This window comes from Populus nigra, chromosome 10 (genome assembly GCF_951802175.1).
Source record: "Populus nigra chromosome 10, ddPopNigr1.1, whole genome shotgun sequence".
NCBI lineage: Eukaryota > Viridiplantae > Streptophyta > Magnoliopsida > Malpighiales > Salicaceae > Populus > Populus nigra.
The window spans coordinates 3,124,467-3,147,690 of NC_084861.1; the positions used below are offsets into that span (position 1 = coordinate 3,124,467).

The following is a 23,224-nucleotide window of genomic DNA, read 5'->3' on the forward strand; positions in this document are numbered from 1 at the left end:
AGAGAAATCCTAGAAGTCTTGAGTGATGATAAGGGCGGGCAATGAGAATAACACCATTAGCTTGGTAACTCAACAATGAAGAGTCAAAATAACTACACTAGAATTATAACTCCAAATCAAAGCATGGAGGCAACGCTGGTGGAGGCCTGCAATAAAATCGTCAAAACACTGGCATCTGATCACACCAGACATTAGAGTCAACAATCTCAGACGAAAGCACTCAATCAAACCAAGCATTGGCCCTCAATCATACCAGAAAGCAGTGCGGATCAAGTGAAATGTTTGCAAGCCCATAACAAAACAGAGTAGACCAACTGATGATCTCCGAGTTTAGCATCATGAAGCACCTCCGGAGGAACAGCAACTAAATATATCGCAAGTAAATATATCAGACTCATCACTGAATATCTCAATGCTGCATAAAGGACTCAATCCAAAATATCTCATCCAGGCAAGCCATTGAGTATACTTTGCAGAAGTAATCAAGCATAGTTCAGAAAATGAGGTCCTCTGTTTAACAGTAAAACTGATAGTAATTAGACCACACAAAACCAATAACCAGCAGTTGCTACATGAGCATACTAGTCCAAATTTACCCCGCTGATTCCTTTGCAAGAACCACATCAATAATTTATCAGATCCAATACTTGATCGTCATCAAGCAAACCAGGTAACGTCACAAATCAATCCTAGAGATCAATCGAAATTAATATCAAAACAAGAGGGTAACGGAATTTGCATTCAACACCAAACGCCCAACTCGAATTTCGAGGCACTTCAGGACCAAATTAAACTGCTTAAAACAAGTTTTGTGGAAAAGTAATAGCCCCGGCCTGTCGGTATATGTCTTTGTTACACTGTTCAGCCTGAAATTAAATTCTACAAAGTTGTCAGATCAACAAACTAATCGCAGTTAAAACGCCAGACAAAAAAATAGCAGCTGGGGGTAAGTTTTACCTCTGGTGAATCAAATGTCATAACGAGTGTGACAGAACCTTGGACTCCAATGCTAGCTGGCCGCCCCTAAAAATTTGTACTTTAAGTTGTAACATCATGGACCTTCCACAACCAGTCATCTGAAACAAATCAATTATTTGCCTCAGAAATTTTAGATTATATGATTCATTAGTGATTATAGCTGTGGCCTCAATCTTGAAAACTAACTTCTGCAGCAAAAATGGTACATGGTTCAGATATTCAGGAGGATTTCACTAAATATTCACCCATACCCACGTCAGCCATGAATTCAGCCCATGCAGCCTCCACTTTCTTTCAAAAGTGACCCAGGAAATTCACTTTAAATGATTTGTTTTACCTTTAATTAAATCAATGCAAACCTCAGCAACAACACTGGAAAATGGCAGAGAAACACAATAGTTTTATTCGCTACAGGAAAGAAGAGATCTAATGCTTAATAGAAGAAAAATCATAAAGAAGGAAAGTATAGTACCAATAAAAACTGGACCAATTTATATTGCATTAAAGACAAGTAACATATCTCTTGAAAAATTACTAAAATAAGAATTAAAACAAGAAATGTGGGACGTAATGAATACAAAATTATACAACACAAACCAGCACCACTGTAGCAACAGCATCACAGCATCCTCTAACCAAACCTTGATACTACACTCTAGAATGGCAACCCACCATACATGAAAATTACAGTTGAAAGCAAATTAGAGACAAATCAACCTTCATAATCAAGAAATCCTACTCCAATGGCTACTACACTCCAGAATGGCAACCCACCATACATGGAAACTAGCTGAATGCAAATCAGCCTCCATAATGAAGAAATCCTGTAACTATAGAAACAAATACAACTATGGAAAGTCAATAGTTACTCCTTTTCTTATATATATATAGTTACATCCTGCACAAGTTGTATTATGTGTGCTTACATCTTATTTTATTTATCAATAAGAGAGAATTAATTCTCCACCATCTTCTGCTGCTCTATTCTATTCTCTTCTCTTCGCCTGTCATATTTTCTTCTCCATTTCATAGTTTCTTATTTGAAAGTAAGATTTCATGATCATATTGTAAGAGTGGATTGAAGGTTCAATTCCATTTTGAATCATCTTCTTATATATCCTCACTACATCATCTGACATTCTCTGGCTGGTCATCAACTTGATAAGGGCATTATAAGTTTTCCCATCAGGTATGGAAAGTCAATAGTTACACTTTTTCTTATATATAGTTACATCCTGCACAATTTGTATTGTGTGTGCTTACGTCTCATTTTATTTATCAATAAGAGAGAATTAATTCTCCACCATCTTCTGCTGCTCTATTCTCTTGTCATATTTTCTTCTCCATTTCATAGTTTTTTATTTGAAAGTAAGATTTCATGATCATATTTTAAAGGTTCAATTCCATTTTGAATCATCTTCTTGTATATCCTCACTGCATCACCTGGCATTCTCTGGCCGGTCATCAACTTGATAAGAGCATTATAAGTTTTCCCATCAGGTGGACAACCCTTTTCTTTCATCTCCTTCAACAATTCATAAACCTTGTCCATCCTCTTATCATTCCCATACCCTGTCATCAAACATGTGTAAACTGCAGCATCAGGATGAAAACCAAAATCAATCATCTCATAAAAATATCCAACTGCCTCTTTCATCTTAGTTTGCTTGCATAGATCCTGGATCAAAATTGTATAGCTCCGAACATTAGGTGATGGGCCCTTGGCTTTCATGACCTCAAAGAACTTGATTACATCAGACCTCTTTTTACTCCTTAACAACCCTTCAAGCATAATAGTATTGGTGACAATATCAGGCTTAAAACCCTCATCAAGCATCTCGTTCCAAATCCTCCCTGCCTCCATTAAATTTTTCACCCCGCACCATCCATTAAGTAATACAGTATATGTCCTAAAATTTGGCATAAACCTACCTTCCAACTTCCCAAATAGTGCCTGAGCTTCTTTTCCAAGCTTGGCCCTCCCAAGACTATCAAGCAGAGCATTAATGGTCTCGACACCCACTCTATATTTGTGATTCTTCATTAACTCAAAAACACCAATAGCCTTTTTCCTGTCCTTAGTGGCAGGAAAAGCTCTCATTGCAATGGAAAATGTGTCTAACATCAAAAGCCTTTTTTCACCCATCCCTTAAAGCATTGACATCATAGTCTCAAACTGTCTAGCCACTATATTTGTGGAAATATTATTGATTTGATTCTCTATGGTTTTCATGGATGCAGAGAGTTCATTTTGGCCTTGTTTGAATACATCTACAAAATCCAATGAAGCTCAGCTCATTGATAGCGTCAAGACCTGTTCTCATCTTCATCATTCTGGTACTACACTCGCTTATTTTAATAAAACTATGTACTTGCACGCAAAATTCTCTTATTACTTGTTTGATTTTCAACGTAGCTTATTACTGCATGCCTAAAATATACTGATGAAAATATTTAATTTCTTCGATGATAATCACCTATTCTAAAATGGGTTTTCATCTAATATTTCTTTAATAATTGTTATGTTCCTTTTCTTTTATTCCACTGCAAATGGAATTGCACTCAAGGTTTGTACAAACTTAAATGCAGGCAATTGGAGTTGTGCTACTCCCTTGTTTAGTGGTACCATGGTGGTATAATATGATCAAACATATGCAGAAGCACATGGATTTCAACGCCCATGTTGTTCAATCTGGATTGGTGTCTGAAATTGAGAACATAGCTAAATTATTGCACCCTATAAATTCATCTGCAATAAATTTAGCAAGAGTTATGAGTTCCTCCATCAATGGAAGCATACTCTCATCATACGATGTCGAGAATAAGGTTTGTGTCCATACTCAATTCATATACTTTAGAAGTTATTAGTATTTGTAATAATAATATGCTATACAAAGAGGGGTAATTTACCATTAAGAGTGCTAAGTTCAATTTTTTTTCTTCTCCTTTTGTTTGCAGGTAGCTCCCTCATTGTTTCAAGCATTTCCAATAATTCCTTTCATATCACAGATTTCATATATTGGACTGGGAGGTCTTTTCTTCTCATACTATTATGAAGGAAACCAAGTGTTTGCTATGTACTCTAACTCTATAGCTTCAAATGCGAGGAACTTTTCTTGGTATAGACAACCTGTAGATTCAGACACAGGAAAAGTATATGGAGATGCAGTTAAAACCCTTCTTTTCATTACAACTAATGCAAGTTGGATTGAGCAAGCATTAAATAGTAGTCAAGGGTATGCATCATTTGAGAGTGGATGGAACGGTGCTCAAGATCCTCTATTCCTTAACACAGTTAGTTTACATAGACAAGGAGACCTCTCTTTAGGGTTTTCAGCTAAAGCATTAACTAGTTTCTTCAACAACGTAGAACTTTATGGTGGGAGCTTGTACTTGGCTACCCAATCCGGCAAAGTTCTTATAGGAGGACTGCCTAACACTCAAACTGTGATAAAGGAAAATTCAATTTCTCTATACATGACAAAACTGAATGGTGATCAAATTGATCACGTTGGAAATGTTTCATGCATGCCGAACAATGGCAAACTAGAAGATTCAGTGTTGTACCTTGGGGAAGCAAAGTACAGAGTTTTCTGCTCCCAGGTTGAAATTATAGGAGTGCAATCGGTATGTATCATTCTTGAAAGTATGCATCTTAGCATTGAGTCTCTGAACAAGTTTTTAGTCACGAGTTATTTTCTAGTCACTTTCCATACTTTGTTGTGCTATATTGTTGTGTTTTCATTTAGAGATCATAAAATCCGAGTCTTTCACATGTCGTTGTTGCTTAAAAATCATTCATGCAAGATTAGCTCATAGATTAATTTGAATTTTATTGATAACTGCTTTCTGAATCCATACAATTTATGAAAATTTGGATTGCAGGTATATGCGTTGGCTTTCCCATACAATCAACTAGCGAGCAGTGTTAACAGGAGCATCAAAATATCCCTCATTTTATTCATAATAATGACTGTTGCGATTTTCATTTCGATTGTTAGTTTCATATTGCTAGTGGTTAGGGCTGCAGGAAGGGAAATCCACTTGTGTTCAGCACTAATAAAGCAAATGGAAGCAACGCAACAAGCAGAACGAAAGAGCATGAATAAGAGTCTTGCATTTGCTAGTGCTAGCCATGACATTCGAGCGGCTTTAGCAGGCATTACTGGTTTGATAGAGATATGCCATGCAGAAGTGCGTGCAGGTTCCGAGTTCGACACAAATTTACAACAAATGGATGGTTGCACAAAGGACCTAGTAGGTAAGCTTATATATGGACTGATCTTTTTAGCACATTAGAATTATAGTTTTTTGTATAGAATCTTCTCTTTAATAATTTAAATTCCTTACCTATACAGGTTTGTTGAATTCTATTCTTGATACCAGCAAAATTGAAGCCGGCAAAATGCAACTTGAAGAAGAAGAATTTGATTTAGCCAAGCTTCTTGAAGATGCAGTTGATTTGTATCATCCTGTGGGCATGAAAAAAGGTGTAGATGTGGTGCTTGACCCCTATGATGGTTCCATTCTCAAACATTCTAGAGTGAAAGGCGACAAGGTAAAACTAAAGCAAGTCCTGTGCAATTTACTTAGCAATGCTGTTAAGTTTACATTTGAGGGGCATGTATTAGTTCGAGCCTGGACTCAAAAACCCAATTTAGAGAACAAGATAATCGCTTCCAATCAGAATGGTTTGTGGAGATGTTTTTCATGCCTTTTTTCCAAGAACAAAAAAGAATTTGATGAAGTGAAGCAAAAACAAAGCTCCATTGAATTTGTATTTGAGGTGAATGATACAGGTAAAGGAATTCCGAGAGAACAACAAAAATCAGTGTTTGAGAATTTTGTTCAAGTCAAAGAAACAGCTCTTGGACAAGGAGGAACTGGCTTAGGACTTGGCATCGTTCAATCTTTAGTACGTACTCAACTTTTGCACAGATTATCTAGTTGTTTTTCTATAGCACATTAAGTACCAAAGCCTGTTTAAATCCTCAAAACATGTTCCATTCTTGTTTCTACTTTTGATTATATTTCTTCGATCAACCTTTGTTAAATAATTTTCACCAGGTGCGTCTAATGGGAGGAGAAATAGGAATCGTGAATAAAGAGAATGGCGAGAAGGGAACTTGCTTCAAGTTCAATGTTTTCCTTGACATATGCGAGATACCTTCAGCATATATAAAAAATGTTGAAGTTGAGATTGAAGGGGATTCTATGCCTGATGGTGAACTTAACTATTCAATGCTGCCTATTCAAACTCATTCTCCAGGCCTAGTGATTCGCACCCCTAGTCCTAGGCTGTCTATACTTGGTTCTAGTCCCAAGATTGAAGGATCCCATGTTCTGCTGATTCAAAATGAAGAGCGGCTAAGAAGTTCACAGAAATATATAGATGGTTTGGGGATAAAAGTATCATCTGTGAAGCAATGGAAGCATCTTCACTCTACCCTAAGGAGGATAAAAGCCAGGCAGAATGTTTCACCACATGGTTCTTCAGGAAAATCTGATTTGGGCTCAAGAAGTGACCATTTTAACTCTAGATCAATGAAGGATGTGCCTTTAAGTTCCATGGACGGGATAAATCAAAAACCATCCGCAAGTAGAAGTAGTAATCTTAGAGGTGCATCAGGCTTTGTATTGCTTGTGATTGATGCTGGTTGTTGTTACCCATTTTTGGGTCCCCCACAAAATATATATATATATATATATATATATATATATATAGCCAAAGGAGGTTAAGAAAAATAACATGAGGCAAAAACGCTCAGAAAATGGTCGGAAAATTGTTCAATACAAAGATTGGATTTTTGACAGTATATTCTTGAAGGAGGAGAGCCCTGTTGAGAAAGAAAATTTGAAATTTGAGGAGAAAAGCCTAAATTTGGATGTTTATGGATTTAATTGGATTTTTAAATGATTTTATAGGGGATTTGATTGCAAAAAAAATTGATTTTTAAGTCAATTTGGGCTTTAATTGGAAGAAATTTAAGTTCTGGGACCAAAATATTTTTTTTAGGAATTTATTAGGTCAAATCAGGGGCTTAATTGCATAAATATTGAAGTTTAAGGGCCAATTAGGGACTTAATTGAAGAAATCCGAAATCAGGGACCAAATTGGAGAAGGCGCGCAAGTAGGGGGGTTGGAATTAATTGATTCAGGGGCCTAATTGAAGAAATTAAAAGTTATTTGATCAATTAAGGGCTTAATTGCATAATTCAGAGGTCAAGGACCAAAGTGAAAAACACGGCCAAATATAGGGACGGGATTCGAATTCGGCAGGGATGCAATTGAAGGGACAAAAGATGATTGAGGGCTGATTTGGACTTTGGCGCGTTCTGGCGCCACATTTAAATGAAACGGCGTGTTTTCTCCAAAACGACGCCGTTTCATATATTAAAAAAAAAAAGAAAAGGAAAGAGCAGAACGGTGTCGTTTTGAACGACACTGTTCATCTTTCTTCTTCCCCCCCGAACAGGCAGCGGGGAAGAAGGAAAAAGGTTGCTTTTTTTTTGCATTTTTTGGCCGGCCTCTCTCTCTCTCGCCTGGAGCCCACCGACCGAACACAATGGCCGACCACCCACCGCGCACCACCCACCGAACCTTGGCAGTCGCGCCCAATGGCCGACCAGCCGACTACTCCCATGAGAGCTGTAAAAGGCAGCACCCTTAGCCTCTATAAATAGAGCCCAAGGACTGAGATGAAGGGGGGAGAAGGAAGAGAAAAGAAAAAAAAAGAAAAGAGGGGGAAACCGAGAGAGAAGAGACCCGAAAGAGGGAGAAAGAAAAAACAGAGAGGAAGAAGAACGAAAAAAACAGAGGAAAGAAAAAACAGAGGAGAGAAGAAAAAGGCAGGAAGAAAAAAAAAGAGAAAGAATAGAGGGAACCAGAGGGAAGAGAGGACGAACCGAAAGGGAGAAGAACCGAAAGGAGAGGGGAAAGCTGGAAACGGGTAGAAGGCTGGAAAAGGAACAGTAGCACTGCCGGAAGTTTGGAACAGCCGCAGCGCCGCCTGGAGCCGCCGCAGCACCGCCAGCGAAGACGACAGACCAGCAACGCTCCGCCACAGCCCCTCCAGGTGACTTCTCTTCCCTTATATCTCCGGTGTTTCTTTTCCTTCTCTGCATGCAGAACGAATAGCGTTCTGCATGCAGGGGTGGGGGGAAATTAATTCCCTCCGCCCGTTTTAGGCAGCTGGGCCAGGCGGATCCTGGCCCATCCATCTCTTCTGGGCCGGTCCTGGCCCAGAAGAGGATAATTGTTCGGGCCGAGATCGGCCCAATCCATTTTAGGCCGAAATCGGCCCAATATCTTTGGGGCTGAGTCCGGCCCAGTCCAGTGGGTTGGGTCGGACCAGCCCAGCCCATTTAATATTATATATATTATATTTTTGTATTATTTATATATATATATATATATGGAAAAAATTTAAGAAAATTCTGCAAAAAAATTATTTAAAAAATGTTTTTTTCTGTAATTTTATTATTGTATTTTGACCAATATTGGTTTGTATTTTTATACTGTAAAGATACAAATCCGGTATTAAAATACCCGGTTTTCGTCAAAGCGTCAAAGATTTTCAACAAAAAATGTCTTTTGCTTTCCAAAAATTTCCTAAATATCTTTAAAAATATTGTTGATTTTTCTGCATATTTTTATCAAAGTGAATTAATATTTGGTTGTGTTTTTATACCGTAAGAATATCAACTCAGTATTAAAATACCCGATTTGCGTCAAAACATCAAAAAAAATATATACATAATTAAAAAATATTTTGTTTTAAAATACGGCCTAGTCTCTCCAATATATATATAAATATTATAGCATCATATTTTCATACAACAAAAGAAAATTTCAAAAACAATATATGTATTAGCATGCATTTTGGCTTTAATAACCGGTTTATTCAAGCTATGAGAACTAGGCCAATATTTCAAAAATTCTAAAAAAATCTTTTTGTTTTATTTTCAGATATGGGATTATGAATTTATACACAAAACGTTTTCCTGATAATAAATATGGTTTTTTTTATATAGACATTAAAACGGTTAGGTTTTACCCGATAAGATAAGGACCTCCTTATTGAGGAGGACTTTTCTTGAACCATAGAAGAACCAACAACTAGAAAACACAACGAGACCTTGAATTTATCAGACAAATAAACAAAGCAGCTTACCTTAGGTAGGGCGTATTTGGGGTGCTAATACCTTCCCTTTACGCAACCAGTCCCCGTGCCCGATCTTTGAGACCAGTTAGGGTTCCTAGTGACCAAAATACTAGGTGACGACTCCCACACCATTTTTTTACTGCTAAGAGACAACGAATTCCTTGTCTCCATATATTTACCAGATATATATATACACCCCCCATTATCCACACCTGAGGGTGGACGATCGCCGCGACGTCGCGCGCCCCGCGACACTGGTGCTGGACCATTTCAGGAACTTTGTAGAGTCGTTGCTGAATTTAAAAGAGACCTTTCTAGCAGTTGCTGCAAGGTTGTTTGGCTAGATAAATCAACTTTGTTGTAACCCAATTTTGGATCCACCAAGATTTTCTCGAATGTTATTTTATTTCTATTATTATTTATAAAATCCAAATAAATTAAGAAAAATGAAAATTCAAAAATATATTTTTCTCGAGTCAACCGCATCTTTCCATCAAAACCGAGTCCACCGGGTTAATACGGGTCAAACCATGTCGACCAGTGTAAAAAAATAAGTTTCGGGCCGTTTCGGGTCAAAACCATCATTTGTTCCCAAAATCGAGTCCACCGGGTCAATACGGGTCAAACCATGTCGACCAGGGTAAAAAATGAGTTTCGGGTCAAAACCGTCATTTTTTACCAAAACTGAGTTCACCGGATCAATACGGGTCAAACCATGTCGACCAGGATAAAAAATGAGTTTCATGCCGTTTTGGGTCAAAACTGTTATTTTTTTGGTCAAAACCCGATCCACCGGTTTTATATCATTTGAAAGTTTTTTTTTTATGTTTCAACATAATTTTCGGTAATTAAAATTGATTTTTAGCGGTTAAGTCGAGCTTTTTCTAATACTGATTTGAGTTTTAATTTTACCTATATAAATATTTATTATTATATATAATAAAATAAAAATCAATAATTCAAAAGTAAATTTTTTCAACAGAGCAGTTTAATTATGCAAGTAGCAGTTATGTTAATATATTTTTTTTTTAAGGTAGATGGAAGGTGGATGTGATTTGTCCCCTACTCATTGGCTATAAATAGCCATGAGAGCGGGGAAGAAAGGAAAAGAAAAAAAAGAGGAAAAGAAAAGAAAGAACGAGAAAAAAAAAAGAAGAGAAAGAACGAAAGAAAAAAAAAGAAAGAAGAGAAAGAACTGTGAAACTGTTATATTTTTTTTAGTTTTTCTTCACGAGAGTAGGATATTGTTTTAAAAAGATTGATCGGACGGTCTGGATGAGCGCAGCTTTGATCTGGTGTGGCGCGGTGCACCGAAAGCTCGGTACACCAGATGACGTGGCGCAACGGGATCAAATCTTGAAATATTTCAAAGGCTGAGATGTGTCAGGATATATTTGGTATTTTTCAAATTGTTTTTTTTTTAAACAATATCCTACTCTAGTGAAGAAAAACTTAAAAAAAATATAACAGTTTCACAGTTCTGTTATATTTTTTTTTAGTTTTTCTTCACTAGAGTTCTTTCTCTTCTTTTTTTTTTTTCTTTCGTTCTTTCTCTTCTTCTTTTTTTCTCGTTCTTTCTCTTCTTTTCCCTTTTTTTCTTTTTTTTTTCTTCCCCGCTCTCGTGGCTATTTATAGCCAATGAGTAGGGGACAAATCACATCCACCTTCCATCTACCTTAAATAAAAAAATATATTAACATAACTGCTACTTGCATAATTAAACTGCTCCGTTGAAAAAATTTACTTTTGAATTATTGATTTTTGTTTTATTATATATAATAATAAATATTTATATAGGTAAAATTAAAACTCAAATCAGTATTAGAAAAAACCCGACTTAACCGCTAAAAATCAATTTTAATTACCGAAAATTATGTTGAAACATAAAAAAAAAAACTTTCAAATGATATAAAACCGGTGGACCGGGTTTTGACCAAAAAAAATAACAGTTTTGACCCGAAACGGCCCGAAACTCATTTTTTTACCCTGGTCGACATGGTTTGACCCGTATTGACCCGGTGGACTCGGTTTTGATGGAAAGATGCAGTTGACTCGAGAAAAATATATTTTTGAATTTTCATTTTTCTTAATTTATTTGGATTTTATAAATAATAATAGAAATAAAATAACATTCGAGAAAATCTTGGTGGATCCAAAATTGGGTTAGATGGCGATTTTACTATTCCAGGTTTTTTTACTATTTCTTCACGAGAGTAGGATATTGATTTTTTAAAAAAATAATATGAAAAATACTAAATATATCCTAACCGTTAGATTTAATAGTGTTTAGATCTGAATCGTTGATTTAATAAGATACAATAGGGCTTACCACACCCAATTAAAACCCAAATAAATCTCAGCCCTTAAAACAATTCTCCCTTAGATCCGGTGGCACCACGTCACACGGTGTACCAAGTTTTCGGTACACCGCGACACACCCGATCACACAACCCATCCGGACCGTCCGATCAACTTGCAGATCCAGCCAATCGCAGCCGCAGGATCAGCTCAACGGTAATCCAACGATTCACAGCCTTCAGCTGCACCGGTGCACCGTGCGCGCGTTTACACCATAGCACATCTCAGAGCCTCTCTCTCCTCTCGTCGGCGACGCTCTCTCTCCCATCCAATCTCCACTTTCCGGCCGTCTCCAGCCTCCGAACCACCACAGAAAGGTTTCTCCCCTGCTGTAAAGAAAAACCCCAGTGGTTTTCATCGTTTGCACCGCCTCATCTGGCCGGAAAAGGGCCGTGATTGTCGACGGCCACCGAAGCTTCAAGTCGTCGATTCTCACTCATCAGCCATCAACGACCGTCAAGACCACCACCATCAGAATCCTAGACATCAGATCTACCAGGATCGACCATCGGTGGGCCAGAAATCTCGCCGGAAAATCTCCCCGCCGCCAACAGTAGCCGCGCGTGTGCCACACGCGCCGCCAGTGGCATCTTCGTAATTTTGGGAGACCTTCGAGGGTATTTCAGTATTTTACCTATACAGTGACACTCAGGTAATTTTTTGGGTTTCAACTAGTATTTTTGATATTTTATATATATAAATGCTTGTAAATTTTCTTGCATGTTGTAAAAAAAATACAAAAACCAAAGTCGACACGTCTCTTTTTTAAAAGGACCGATGTCAAAAAAGGTAAATACCAAATATGGATTATGTCCATTATTTCTTTTGGTAACCCAAACGTAATTCTCCTTTTTAGAGTTAAAACGTCATATTTTAGACAAGTCTCCTAATTTTTAGGGACTGATGTCATTTTTAACGCGTCTTCCAAGTACACAAATGTTAAATAGTGCGAGGACGATCAGGGATATTTTCATCTTGATGGTTAATCATACCTCGAAATTCCTCAAATTGTTTATGCATACGCTCCATCTCTTCCTCGAACTCGAGGTGTCGTGTGTTAACATAGTCCCGCCAAAAGTCAGAGGATACTGTAATGGATGATGAAGATACTGCTATAGTCGTGGCTAGAGACATGATCCTTCCCCGTGATGAAACAATGTTGGCAGCTAGGACCGATATTGAAGCAGTGAATCAGTCACTTGCTCTTAGTATCAGGGCTACGTCATCTTTGGTGAACGTTGCAGAGCGTCTTCATGCCAGAAGACTTGAATTGAATACTCAGGTTCCTGATCTCCAACATCAGATCGAGAATTTAAGGAATAGACTCCGTGATGAGAGACGTCACAGAAACAACTTGGAGAGGAGAAACCAAGAGCTGAATGCACGTGTTGACTTTTGGAGGAACTATGTTAACACACGACACCTCGAGTTCGAGGAAGAGATGAAGCGTATGCATAAACAATTTGAGGAATTTCGAGGCATGATTAACCATCAAGATGAAAATATTCCTGATCGTCCTCGCACTGTTTAACATTTGTACTTGGAAACCCCCTTTTCCATGAATAAAAATCCATCTTTCTTGTCTTCATTTATGAATTTTGCTTTTGTGGAATTGCCATATTTGATGTGATTTAAAAGAACTTCAATTCATGTGAGTCTCATTGGATCCCAGTGGGGATATTGTTTTATGAAATATCTGCAAAACAATCATGCAATGCATGTGGAGTTAGATGATATGCAATGCATTTTACTTCTTTTTTTGAAACATAGGTCCCCCATTCATCTTGTTTGAGGATCTTGATCTTGATTTTTAGTGAGCTCTTTTGATTCACATCTTTCAAATCTACTCAAGCCGACCCATGTCGCTCATTTTCTAAGATAAGCTTTGTTTGAGTTTCCCAACAATCACTGCACCTTTCTCTATTGGTTACTTTACTGAGAGCATTAACGTCAATATTTTAGACGAGTCTCCTAATTTTTAGAGACTGATGTCATTTTTAACGTGTCTCCTATTTTTAGGGACCGGCGTTAATCATTTTAAAAAATTTACAAATAAGCCCAAAATATAATCGCATTTGAATCAAACAAAAAAACACACAAGGGTAACCTTTCTATTGAAATGATATTTTAAGGGTGGTGTCTATCTTCCCTTAATCATAACTAACCCCGTACTCGTATCTCTGGGACCAATGTCTAATTTAGGATTTCTAGTTCCCTCAAATTACTAGATGGCGACTCTAATAAAATCTTTGTTTTCCCCCAATCGAGAAAAAAAACCCTTTTTGTTAAATAAACAAAAAAAGCGGGAGCCGTCGCCCGACGTCGTGTATCAACAAACTTCACGAAGTATCAATTTGAGAGGCTTTGAACAAGACTTGATCGATCCAAGGGATGACATTTTGTTGAAACCATTTCATGGTTCTCGCTTGTATAAAGTGATACGACTTCTACCTGAATTAAGGGGTCATGGACTTATTTCCAGATCAAAGAGAGAAAGTGCAATCCAAGCCACAAATGCTCTTAAAGATCCTAGTTCATCTTCATCAACACATTCACAAGGAACAAAGTTAAAGGTTCCATCAACTTGTGAAAACTCATTTCAACAAGTGGACTCACAAGTAGAAGGCAGCTCAAAAAATAAAAAAAACAGGAAGAATCCTTTGTTAGATGATCCAGATCATTCTCATGTTAGATCCAAATCAAGACAGTCTCCAACTGAAAAGCTACAAGTTAGATCATCAGAGATCCAAGAAGCACGTGGTAATCTAAGCAAAGACAAATCCTTAAGCGGGTTGAAATTCTTGGTCGTCAATGATAATGAAATATCCCGCAAAGTGACCAGGCACATTCTTCAAGGGCATGGTGCAACTATTGAGGTTTGTGAAAATGGGGAGGAAGCTTTCCAACTAGTTCGCATAGGTCTACACAACCAAAGGGAACATAACGACTCTATTGTGCTTCCTTATGACTACATATTAATGGACTGCGAGGTAAAGAATATGAATCTCTTTACTTTCATGTTGTTATCAATTGTTTTCTTCGCTGAAAATGCCTACTTATCTTTTATTTTCTTAAAACAAACAACAATAGCACCCAACATTAAACTTAAAACAGACTAGTAATTAGTTGGTTGACAAGAAGTTTTCTGCAAATCTCACGAAATAAAGCAGTTCGCATTGTAGCTGTCTAACCTTCCTCATGTTTTCCCCCAAACATTATACTGTCAGTTTGTTTTTATTTGAAGATAAAGAGGGGAGAAGGCCATGGAGGCGAATTTTAACAGCTAAATGATTTATTAGTTCTTGCAACTAGCAACTAGTATACAGGATGGAAGATCATGGGAAAATATGTTGTCACTTAAACTTGGTTCATGCAAATAATTTTATCTTATGGTAAAGTTTACGTTAACCATGTTTTAATATTTTGTATTCAACAGATGCCAAAAATGGATGGGTGTGAAGCAACAAGACAGATAAGAAAAGAGAAGAAGTTTTATGGCGTTCACATCCCTATCTTAGCATTCTCAGCAGATAACTCAGGAGGTCAAGGTAAGAAGATGAAGGAGGCTGGAACAGATGGTCGAGTGAACAAAAAAATCAATATGGAACAGCTAGAGGAGACCATCAGAAACATTCAACAAAAAAGAATGCATCTTTAATCCCTTTAATGTATCTTCATTGTAATTTTGCATTGCTTCTAAATATTAGATTTATGCATGCATGCAAAATGAGTCCTTGTACCAATTTATCCCAGAAGTAATGCTAACCTTAACGTCTATCATTTTCAAAAGCAGTTCTAAAAATTTCATGCATTGAATGAGTGGACCTTATAAATCCAATGGTTGAGATTTTTCAGTAAGAATATTTTAAGACAACAATACTCCCCGTGCAGTTTGTGATAGTTTAGCACGGGAGTTGAAAGGGTAGATGATTTTGCGTTATGGCTTTATTTTTCTCTAATCGTGAATGCCTCTGCTCATCATTTGCTCTTTGGTTTATTTAATTTCTAATTGGTTCTCCTATAGTCTTGTTTCTGGCCTGTTCTTATTTCAGTTCTTGATTCCGACGCTTTACCTGATTTGCTAACAACCTGGAAAAGCTGCATAAACTTTGGCACTTTACTCACAATCACAAACATCCTCCTATACATCATCGATTCAGCCACATCTATAGACTGGGACAGTCATAGGGACCATGACCCTTTCTCTTAAAAGAAATGGTTCAAAATTACCAAGAAAACTCACCAGCATCAATGCAGTTTCTGAAAGCTCTGTCAAAAATGTACTCTGGCCTGCCATAATATGATCTTTTGCACCCATTCTGACAAAGATGCGGTCAACAGGAGACAACTCAAAGCTTTCAGCAGGGACATCGGCTCCAATCTATGAAAAAAAATCAAAGATGGAGAATGTGGATGGTTACCAGGCAAAACATATATTTTGAAGGATAGATAATTTACCTGGGCCAGAATCACAGCCAAACAAACTTGCTGAAGAAGAGTAGATTTTCCACCCATGTTAGGACCAGTGAGAAGGATAAAGCCGGCACAACCAGAACCCCCAATACTAATGTCATTTGGGACAAATGCACCCTTTCCCAAAGAGTCGCTCCTAAGAACAGGGTGTCCTAATAGTTTTGCAGAAAGGCATGGTACTTGTACTTCACTTGACAATGATGAACCTACGATGGTTGGACGACATGCAGGTCCTTCAAAATAGTCACTTGCAATTGCCAGACTGATCAAAACATCCAGTTCTGCATCATGCGAGACTAGTTTCAGTCAAGAAAATGAATTGAAATCATACCATGACAATAGTTTCATCCCACAAAGGAGTGGGAGCGCCTGCTTGTTTGAAAGAGAGAAAATTTGGATTCTACTTGAAATACAATTTGCTCTTGTTAGCTTTCTACAGACATGCTGTAGTGTAGAGAGAGATGCACATTCATAATCAAGATCCTATTCTGCGTGAATAAAGTTGGTGCACAAACCTGCAGTTGCAGAAACTAATTGTCTCCACTTGTCATGGTACTTGCAAAAACGCACAATTAACCTCTGCAAAATGCTCTTCAACGCCGACTCCTTTTCAGATTCAACCTGTGAGAGCTCTCCTAAGGACTTCTTTATACTTGGAGTCCAATACCTGTAGAAGCCCTGCATGTCCCAGGCAGCATGTAGAACAAGAATTTAAACAAGATAGTGACAAGGAAAACCAAATTTCCTAAGACCAGTAGCTATTTGCTATAGCCAAAGTGAAGATCCCAGCCACAATGTTTCCTTGTCCGACAAAAAAGGGACCCAGTTAACATGGATTGTAGTTTGTAATAAATAAATGTAAAATCAGGTCGATATTATACATGCATACACCATCATTCTCATTCACACTCTTTGACACCTAATCACATATTTGGAACCTGCCAGCTTTTATGGGCATGCTAGCTGATACTGACCCTATCTATTTATATTATAAACCATGTTTACAAGGCCTTTTCTTTAAATATTTCACATGACCATGATAAAAATTAGGCAAAAGCAGTATAAACGACTTAAATTCCAAGTTCTTTTGTTGCAATTCCATGGCACAATGACAAGCACATTCTTAAGGAAGCTAAAAAAGCAAGAAACACAATTCATTTGCATATGTTTGCATCAATTCATTTGCGTATGTTTGCATGTGTTCACAATGTTTGTTAATGCATTCTACCACAACAGTATTTGCATCACCACATGACAGATGGTGATAACTTTTCAAATGTTTTTAACGATAGAATCAACAAATTAGATGATGTTACACCTGTCACATTGATTAATTGGCCAGACACTTGCTATTTTTTCAAGAAGTGTCATAAACCAAGCATTCAATATGCATCACTTACCTTTTTGGATGAACGCAACTCATAATCTTGAGGAATACTACCACGCAGATGTTCAGGAACCTCTAACAGGTATGCCTCTTTTCCAACTGTGACATAAGTAATCTGTAAAATAGGTCATGTAATGAGAGAACATGTTATTTACTAAAACAAATTAAGAGAAGACTAATATTTCTGGAGAGGTTCTTACTGATGTGTCTCCTAGTAATTTCTGTTGTTCCTTCAGGTGTCTAGCCAAACTAGATTCAACCTCTTTAACTTTTTCACAAGCAGAATCATACTCCACATCGACACCTTCATGAGGTATTATACGTCCAGAATTGTTGGCTTCTACCCAATCAAAGGCACTCTTAAAATGTTTAAGAATTGGAAGGATGTCTGGAAGATCTTTACCTACAATTACATAACAAAATAAGATGCCAAACTACAATCTTATAAAAACATTAAAAGAACAACAAACTGAAAAGTACCAGGTGTTAATAAATGATGCAACCGTCCAGACTCCACATTTTCCAAAATGACAGCAAGCGAAGAACATGCTTGGGCCACTAATTCACAGCCACGTAGAGCAGATATAAACTCCTGAAGCTGCTTCTTTGCTGCATCCTCATGTAAAACTACTCTATTTGCATTTCTTCCATTGGCTTCGCTGTTTTTCAATAAAAATAATGCACAAGAAACATATTTACATGAAGCTCAGTACTTGCATAATGCTAGAAAAATACATTTGATGCATGCTTAATTCCTTCTTATCCTTACCTGGTAGAAAATATGCGTGCAAGCAGCCGCTCAATGTCTGGAAGCCCGGACAACACCTTTTGAAATTCAACCATCATGGGTTGATTTACCCCCTGAAAGTTAGCTATGATATCAGAATGGAAACTCAAACAGCAATTAGCTGGTTAGGGAACGAAAAATATAAAAGAAATGCAACTATCAGGCAGAAAATTGAAGAGATCAAAATATTCAGCTCAAAAATAAAACTTGAAAAATTATGAGAGCACTTAATCATATGGAGAAAAGCACTCTATACTCCTTGGACTTTGAAAACCAAAAGATATTTATGGTCCCATCAAAGTATAAACTTTGAAGGGACCATTTCAAAACAGTCCTGCCCTTCTGCAATTTTGCCAGAAGTGGCTGCTCTCAAGCCTTGAACCTGCAACATCATAGCTGCAAGCCTGAGATTTCAAGTTTTGCGAACAACAATGAAGACCTTAAGAAATCCATTTTTTTGAAAAACGTGGAACAAGAAAATGGAAAGAGAAAAGGCAATGAACCATGCCATTGATAGGAGCCCCATATTTATCTGGGAATCAAAACAACAGTACTGTTTTAGGTTTTTCATTAATACACAGCCCGTTAATTTTCAAATGGAAAAACTGGCATATGATAGCTAATTGACACTTTCCTCAAAATAAATCATCAATCCATAAACTGTAACTTTTAGTTCAAGCATTAGAGGCTTTGGAATTGTTCACCCAGCAAAACATCTCATGCTAGAAAATGAATACCTACTGCAAACTTGCCCGCAGACCTGCTACAGCATCCTGGCGATCTTTAATTGATTCCAAATGCTATAATGGTCTTGCTAGCCATGTTTCAGCAACCTCTTTCCAAATGCCGTCACACAATGATTCAATTGCGCATACAGCGTCCTTCATAGATAACAAAATACCTCAAACAATTTTCAAGAGAGAAAAAAAAATGGCATATTTAAGAGCATATGACACCCTTACCCTGAAGTGTCTCCGTTTCTGCTGTTCTAAAAAATCTCAAGGTTCTCCAGGGCAGCAGCATCAAGAATCATGTATGGTTTCTTAGCAACCTCACAGAAATTAGAGCAAGGAAGGGAATCAAATTTTGCAAATCTAAGCAATGTCTCATCCAAAAATGCCTGTTTTAGATAATAGAGAGCGCTTCCAAGAGCTGAGAGAGCAAGGCCTCCATTTTCTCCTTTATTGACAAACTCTGACAAAATGCTGGGCAGGCAGCTTGGCCTATATTCTCCAACATTAAGGTTAGTTGTATCCAAATCTGTTTTATTTAAGGGTCCAGAAGCTGAAAGATCACCAATACGCTTGTAAGATAGTTTTGACTTCCTGAACATTTTTCTCCACGTCCCAGAATTCTGAGAGGGGAGCCAGCTCATTGACCAAGGGATTTCTAGTATGTCTCACCATTACTCTCTCAGTTTCGGAGCTAAGCATTTTAGCAGGTTTTACAATTTCTACTGGCCTCAGCTCAGATAATAGACAGCACAATGAACTGCATTCAGCATCATCTCCAAGCTTGAAAAGGGAGTTGACAGTAAAAGATATTAGCAAAACAGATGACACAATGGAATTATCAACAAAGCCTCAAAAAACAATCGCATCAACTAATACACAATAGAATCTGATAAAAATCAACAAACCTGTCCAAGAATGATTCTGCTAGTAGTGACATCAACAGCACAAACACCAAAAATCCGCTCAAGACCTTGGTTTGCCAAACTCTGGTGACTTTCAGTCACTGCCATTAAATAAGAACCATCAGGATTTGCAGTAAGCAACTCCCCCTCAGTTAGTGTTCCTTTTGTAATCACCGCACATATTTCACGTTTTACAACCTAAACAAATGGGAAATAATTGTCGAAACTTGGGATGAAAGAAACTAACAAGAGAATGCCTAAAACATCGTAAAAAACTTTATTAAGACAAGTAATCCAACATGTGATTAGTGTTAACATCTAGCCTAAGTTTCAAGTGATTTCTGAATCTGATTTAAACATGGTCCTAAAATGACTGCAGGTTGATCATCAACAAATAACAGAGCAGTCCGCTCAATCAAATGCAGAATAACAGTGGAAGATGAAACTCCCAGGTAAAAACTGAAATCATTTCAGGGACGTGAAATAAATTCAGACCTTGTCTTTAGAACCTTTCTCTTTGCGACGAAGCTCTAACTGTTCAGGTGTTTCTGTCTGCTCTACAACAAGAACTCGATAACCCTGCTCTTCAAGGCAGCTTGTTAAATTTCATTGGAGAAACAAATGAGGCTAAATAAAAAAAGGAGAAAATAAGTACAGGCCAACCTTTCTAGCCAATTTCTCCACATTCAAAGAGAAGTTCTTCTCTGGAAAGCCACAGTGAGGTTGTTCTCCCTAAGCATCCAAGAAGGAATCATATAATAACTTGAGTCAAAATCCAAAGAAACAAATAAATTCCAAAATATGTAACCAAGAATAGAAGACAAATGCCTCAGGCTAATTTTGATGCCTTCTGATTAAATGATTGCATTGAGAAAGAGTCAACAAAGACAGCACAGTCCAAAAGATAGTATTCGTGATCGTTAGCACTTAATGAATCCTACCTTCATATATTGCAAATCTAGTTCTTTAGCTCCTACATGGGCATCCATTTCAAAGAGCTCACAAAATTTGCCCATCTGCACCAGCAGAAATGATATAATTATTATTAGGCAGAACCTAGTAAAGAGAGATTTGATGAATGTATGAAATCCATCTGACTTATGTACATACCTTGAAAAACAAAACCTTATCCATGTGCTTTGACTTAAACTCCCACCATTGTCTCTGCACATAACAAACAATGAAATTCAAGAAGACAGCTCCTTAAATAGTTTCAAACCAATCAGTGTATGAAAGCCCCTAACTGGCCACCTGTTAAACTCTTTGCAAACTCAGCGGGCAAGTATAGAGTCCTGGGATCATAATCCACATCTCCAGGACGCCTTCTCTTTGCATCCCTGCGTTCTCTGTTTCAGAATCAAGGCAAGTAGCAATCAAGGGTGATGCTTCATTCAAAACAACAAACAGTTGGAGCTTCATCAACTATTTACTGTGTTCTTTGTTTATTTACTTAATTATTTTGCTGGGTTGACCTCACTACATCAAGATGTACATCAGTAGGCCTAAAACATGAGATTCACATGCGTGAGAAGGGTTAAAAATGAAAGTAACGCAGGCAAACAATGCACTGAAAGAAGTGCATGGTTTCTCCATTCTCTTCAAAATGATGTACGATCAAAGGTATGAATGAAGACTAGAGCATATGGACCACATTGTTGCAATAAGAACTTACCGTCCAAGAAATGGAAACTTTTCAGCTTCACGCGTGCTAAATCTTTCTGATGCATCAGTCATCAAGGCATTTTCAAAGCCATTAAAAACTCCAACTGCAGTAAAACATGCACAAATTCAACAACAGCGATGCGTGACCTAATTGTCATTTTTTCCCTTTTTATGGGAATGTAAAACCTTGTTCTAGCTCCTTTTATTCAAAAATTTTATAGAAGCAAACATTTACTGTAGCGAAATAATTATCCTTGGGCAGTAACCGTGATCATAGCATAAATGAAGATATGCTACTGCAGAGACAAACATATCCAGATAGAAACTACAAAGAAAAGGAAGCCCTTTGAATCATAAAGAAACTCTCATGTAATGTCCAACGAGTCAGTATTTCCAGCCTGTCCAACAATACCCATTTTGTTATTGACTTCAGTACGTCTTTTTAGGATTTTCTAAATAAAATGTGATGAATCCATGACATAAATTTCTTCCAACAACCCTCCTTATCCCAAACAAATAGAGAAGGAAAAACAATTACTTGATCTCCTTGTTCTTTACAGGATCCACAACTGAAACCCTGACTCCTCCCGTACTCGCATCCCCACCACTCTTTCCCTTCTTTCCCAAATCCAACTTTCCACCTTCTGCACTCGCTTTCCTTTTCCTCGAATCCTTCCCACCTCTCTTTCCTTTCTTGCCATCATCCGCTTCTTCCTCATCCATCAAATCAACGTCCTCCTCCTCGCTAACACCCTTCTCCGCATTCTTTCCCCAATCTTCATCACTCGAGTCGTCACCACCACTACCACCACCAGCACCGCCATTATCGCCCTCGACATTCTCCATCTCATCATCTTCAAGCACAATCTTCCTAAAACCCAAAGAACCCCTGCGCAACCTCTTAAACACATGGCTCTACCCACTCAATCTTCTCATTGCTCAAATCCAACAATTCCTCTTCAGAATCATCATATTGTATCAAATGCTTCTTCGATTCATCATCGTAAGATTTGACACGACCCTCGAACCAGCTCTTATCCAGGGGCCAGTAAACCCTAACCCTCCCTCTCCACCACCTCTTTGCCATACACTCCAATTGTTGAAGGAGACGATGAAGGAGTTTGTCCAATAACTAGTAGGAGGTTTTTAGGCTTAGATTGGAGTGGCTAAGGAGTAGTTGGGCTATAACTAGGGCTTTGGGTTCGAGAGCTAGGGCTAGGGTTAGGTTTAGTATAGGATTTAGGGATTTTTTTTTAGAGAGCGTGGGAGAAGGAGATGGAGAAGGAGTCGTCGTCGTCGTGGAGAAGAAGGCAGTTATTTGGCGCTGTGGATTTACTATTGGTGATCTACCGTTGCTCTGTTTACGCGACGGTGCCATTTTTTCAATCTTTATTTTATTTTTTGCAGCTTCGAGAGAGGTAGAGACTGAACACAGAGAGCGAGCAAACTAAATGAGATGGATTGTGAAGATGAAGAACGAAAAAGGTGGAGAGTGGAGTTTTTTAAATTTGGCTTCCAGGCATCACTGTAATAATAATAATTTGGAATGTCGCTGACGGGAATTTAATGAGGTCCCCGGCAAGCGTTCTCGATCTTCGTTAATTGGCGGGAATGTGGGCGATCATTGATTGCGGGCGTTTGGCGCTTAAAGCTTACTTCGTTGCACTTCTAAGAGTTGACTGAGATAGGGAGAATGTTTTTTAAAATAACTTTTAGTTTTAAAAATATAAAAATAAAATAATTTTTAAAATTAATAAATTAAAAATATTAAAAATATA

At 37.7% G+C, this 23,224-nt stretch overlaps 1 pseudogene; it reads right to left on the reverse strand.

The window, feature by feature from the left end:
* Nucleotides 1-397: 397 nt before the first annotated feature.
* Nucleotides 398-23,049, reverse strand: LOC133704504 (DNA mismatch repair protein MSH6-like; annotated as a pseudogene).
* Between the last annotated feature and the right edge of the window lie 175 nt (nt 23,050-23,224).